Raw genomic sequence first — 5,398 nt, 5'->3', positions numbered from 1 at the left:
AGAAATCCTCTGAAAACAACATGGCTGCAGGTTATAAATCTGGATCAGAGCAAAGACACAACCGGAGAAACTAAACGGCACAAACACCAGCATGATGCACAGCGGAGAGGGCTGTTTTTTCTGGCACAACCAAAACAAACCCAACAGAACCAAACAGAACCCAACAGAACCAAAACAAACCAAAACAAAAATAACAGAACCAAAACAAATGAAACAGAACCAAAACAACCCCAAAGGAACCCAAACAGAACCCAACAGAATCAAACCCAACAGAACCGTTTCGTACCTGCAGAGCAAACTGATGATTTCTTTTGTGTGCAGTAAAAGTTTTGCCATCTTCCAGAATCTTTCATGTTCGCCGCGGTTCAGTTCTGCCTGGTATTATTGGGTTCTCCAGACATTCAGAAGCTAAAAGCCGAGCCGCTTCCATCCGACCACTTCCAGGACTCTCTGCACGGGCCGATCCAGACCCGTTGCCCGGTCGGCACCAGGACCTGCAGCTGCCGGTTCTCTGCCAGGTTCCTGACGCCAGCCAGGTCGGTGTGGCGCCCCCTGCAGTACCGCCGAGCCTCCATCCAGGTCATGTTTGTCCCTAAAACACAAATAAAACTTTAAAAATCACAAAAATGAGCTTCAACATTAAACTATCAAATTTAATGTGGAAAATTGCAACGTCCAGTCATTTTATAGCAAATAAAATGCTGACCTTTGACTTCAAAGCAGATGGAACTTCGAGTTCGATAACAGAATCCGTCACTCCAGCGTCCGTCTCCACACACCTCAGCGCTGTTCTCTCTTCCATAGTTATTGTTTGGTTCTCCGGACGCCCAGTTCCTGAACTTCTCCTCGTCTTGTTGGTAGAAGTCGGAGTCGGACGTCATCGTACAAACCGATCCAGGGAGTCTGGAGAGGAGAGCACTTCCTGAACTCACCGACTCACACCCTGAACGCCTCAGACTTACGATTCACTCTTAGAAAGAACTGGTTCACTGTTCAGTTCACTAAAGTCACAACTGAATTATTTATGGTCAAAGTGACGGTTCCAACAGGACCGGGTTCTGTTGTCTCTGTTAAAGTTTAATGTTTTCACCTCATGAAACTCATCAGCAAGAGAAATGAAGATATCTGGCAGAGCGGGACATTTAGTCAGAACTCTGCAGTAAAACCATGAAGTATTTCTCCTGGTTTTAGTTTCTAACATCAACTCTCAGAGACGAAGACTTCTGACGATGACGAGCGAATCAACCCGAAGGCTGATGGGAGCAAAACGGATCAACGGGACCCTCAACGGTCCGACCAGCAGCTGAAACCAGGCCTGGGTGAGGGGGCAGAGACCAGGAGTCCAACCTTCATCCAACCGAACATACAGCAGGGACCGGACTGGACCGGACCGGACCGGTCCAGACCGGACCATTCCAGACCAGACCAGACTGGACCGGACCGGACCAGTCCAGACCGGACCATTCCAGACCAGACCAGACCAGACCAGACCAGACCAGACCAGACCAGTCCAGACCAGTCCAGACCGGACCAGACCGGTCCAGACCGGACCATTCCAGACCAGACCAGACCGGACCGGACTGGACCATTCCAGACCAGACCAGACCAGTCCAGACCGGACCGGAGAAGGCTCTCTGCCAACACCGGCTGCTCCAGTAACACTGTAGATCTCGACCCGATGAAGTCAGTAGGACGACATCATCCGCAAAAAGAGACCCTGAGGTCACCAGAACGGGTCGGCTGGTCTGCAGACTGATCAACGCTATGAACAGAATCTGTGACAACAGACAACTATGGCAGAGAGCAACTCGGAGCAACCAGTCCAACTCGGAGCAACCAGTCCAACTCGGAGCAACCAGTCCAACTCGGAGCAACCAGTCCAACCAGTATTCTGGAGTCCTACATTTGTTTATTTCTTGTTTCTTTTTTTCTATGCCTCTTTTCTTTCTAAAGGTGCCACCACTGGTTCTGGAGACCGGTTTGGTGGATCCATGGCCTCTCCCAGTTCTCCCAGTTCCCTCCAGTCCAGCAGCTCGTTCAGCGCCTTCACGCTCTGGATCGATGCCAGGTCTGAAAACTTCTCTGGAGAAGCTCTGAGCTGCAGCCCAATCCTTCAGAAACTAAACAATATTTCCGTCCAGGAACAGAACTGAGCACTGCACCGACAAACATGAAGATCAATATTAATATCATTATTATTATTAGCTTTAAACAGTTTAATGGCTGCAGCTGAAACTGATGAGCTGTTAGCATCAGAAAACATCAATAAGAGAGTAAAACCAGACTGCAGCGCCACTGAACGTTTCTAAAACAACCTTATGGTCAGAAATATGATCACAGAAAAACCTGCAGCAGCGACGATGGAGAGCAGAACGGCTTCCATCTTCCTCCTTCAGTCTGAGGCACATGAACAGCCAACAGGCCTGATAAAGTCCTGACCTTCATGAAAAGCTGCCGTTTCATTTGAATTTATGGGAAACATTAACTACAGCTGCAGCAGAGGCGTCGGTTCGATTCCCGGCTGCTTTGCTGCCAAACTGCTCATCAACGCCACCGACACAAAACCTGAAGCAAACATTTCACTTTACAGAAGATTTAAACTTTAATCTGGTCACAAAGTTAAAGCTCCTTCAGCTGGGAGGCCAGGCCTCAGCACAGGAAGTGACATCACGTCTGCAGATCGCACAGGAAGTGACATCACGTCTGCGGAGCGTCTTCACTGTTTGCTGTTTTCAAACTGCAGAGCCTTTGAAGTTTCCGTTCTGCATGATATCAGCTTTATGAAAATAGAAACGATTGTTGGTTTTTATGGTTTCTGCAGTTTGGTACCAGAACTTTCCTGTTTAATTTGAGTTCTGATCATTTTGTATTTATGTTAATGAGTCCAGCGACATTCGGATCATTTACTTCGCTACGTTCTGCCTGGTTTTGCAGTTTATTTGTTTTGATTTTCAGTTTTTTCGTTTCGGCTCCTGTTTTAACGCAGCAGCTGTTCCTGGAATCTGATTACTCTGATGCTTCCTGCCTCAGAAATCAAACCCGTTTGGTTTTTCACAGAAAAGATTCTCAGTTTGTTTGTGTAAAATATTTAATACTTTAAATCCAAACCTTCCTGGACTTATAACTAAAGACATACTTACATAAAGATGAACTAAATGTCACTGGTCTGTCTGGTTGGCTGGTTTCTCTGAACTGGAAATATTTTCTTTTCACATCAATTTGTTACTATAAAAAGTCAGAAGCACAAATCGAAACCAAGCCGTTCGTTTCCCACTGAGTCGTTTGCATGAATGTGAAAGAAAACAGTTTTCCTCTGAAGTTTTGGAGGATCTGGATAAAACTTAAAGGGAAAAACTTTGAATATCAGTGATGCAAATTTTTTCATGTTCAGAGATTTAAACCAAACTTCATGAGAATCAGAACAAACATCCAGTTCGTTTTATACCAAAACGTTTCCACTGCCTGCAGCTTTCTGATGGGTTACTTTATCTTTTCTTTTTGCTTTTCAAACCTGGAGTTGGAGCAAAAATTGAATTAGTTTGTTTTTACATTTGATGTTAAATATTGTGGCGTCGCTGCAGAGGACTGATGAGTAAAATAATGGCATCAAAACGGCGACTAACACGTTCATCTGATCCAGAGAAACGCTTCATGATTACATGAATGTTATTTACAGTTTTACTGGATAAAAGGAAAACATCACAGACATAAAAGAGAATAAAGTTAAAATAGAAATGAGTTAAAAACCGTCTGGAATCATAAAAACATTTGATGTGAAAGAAGGAAAACAGACTCTAAACGTTCAGAACGAAAACCGGAGATTCAGCACAAAACTGGAAAAATAAAAACTGAAATGATTTCAGAATCAACTCAGGTTCACTGGAAGCCTTTTAAAAACATTTAAATTATTTTTTATGTTTTTAAAATCATTAATGCCTCAACCAATCAGAGCAAATACAAAGATTCACCTGGAGGTCAGAGGTCACTCCAACAGGTGAGCTGGTTATCAGAGGATGATATTAATCCTGAACTTCCCCTTTTATGTTATGTATGTTGTGTCTAAATATCCGTTGGCATGGCAACGCATTACTTTGCATACAGTTGTTGACATTTCCAACTAATTTTATCTGGTAAAATAAAATCAGCTGCAGACGAAGTGAAGAGCAGAAGATGGAGAGAATCATCTGGATCCTGGTGGCTTTTGGTGAGGGAAGATTATTATGTTTAATATTTACTGATGATTTCCAGGTCTTAATATTTTTATTCCCAGGTCTTAATATTTCCCTGTATTTTAACAGATAGTTATGAATTATGCCCTGCAGGCCTGAGCTCGACCTCCAGGCCTCCTGAGCTTAAATATGTTTTTGTGGATGAGCTGAAGAACTGGACTGAAGCTCAGCGTTTCTGCAGACAGACGTACACAGACCTGGCAACCCTGGAGAGCCAGCAGGATGTGGAGGCTCTGAATGACATGGCAACGTCTGTGAGGAAAACCTCTGAGGTATCTGATCCTCTCAGGATGAGGGACGGTCAGTCAGTCAAATGTTCGTCTGTCGACTCCATCCAGGAGGTTTCATCACGTTGGTTCACTCTGATGAAATTTATTTTAATCTGTCAGTTTTCTGGTCCCTCTGGTTCTGACCAACCAGCTCAGTTTCATCCTGTTAATCTGCTTCATAAATCTTTGGATTTATTCTGGTCTGGACCTGATCCTCCATCCTGATCATCTGCTGCTGATTCAGTTCAGATTAACAGCAAAGTGTGGAATATCTATCAGTCATTTATTATTTCATTTATTACCATAAAAACCTGGTTCATGTTGCACCAGGTTATTATGTTGCTGGCCTTTCACTCCCACTTAGCCTCATTTAAAATGCTTTTAACATTTTCTTTGTTGATCCCAGAATTTGGAAAATAATTTTTATTATCTATGCATGATTGGACCAGCAAAACCCTGCCAAACTTCCTCCTAGCATCACGTTACAGTGACCTTTGACCCGAGTGTCTGACTGACCAGAGAAACGGTCGGGACGAAACAAGACGCTTTCACTAAACCAGTTTCCTCTGTTCTGCTTTTAGACATCCTGTCAGCTGGCTGCACCCAATTACCCCCCCCCCACACACACACACACGTTTGTTTTGCTATCTTTGTGGGGACTTTCCATTGACTTCCATTCATTTCCACAGCCTAAACCACCTTTACCCTTTCCCTAACCCTAACCTACCAAAACTCAATTCATACCTTAGCCCTAAATCTGACCCCTGACCCAAAAACAGGGTTTCCCCTTGTGGGGACCAGGCTCCGGTCCCCACAAGGAGCAATAGACCCTTTTCACAGTGACGTCAGACAATGGCCGCCATAACTCAAACCTGGGTATCTTTACTTCCGGTGTGATTT

This window comes from Poecilia formosa, unplaced genomic scaffold, assembly GCF_000485575.1.
Source record: "Poecilia formosa unplaced genomic scaffold, Poecilia_formosa-5.1.2 Scaffold471, whole genome shotgun sequence".
Lineage (NCBI taxonomy): Eukaryota > Metazoa > Chordata > Actinopteri > Cyprinodontiformes > Poeciliidae > Poecilia > Poecilia formosa.
Note: the sequence above shows the minus strand (reverse complement) of the source record.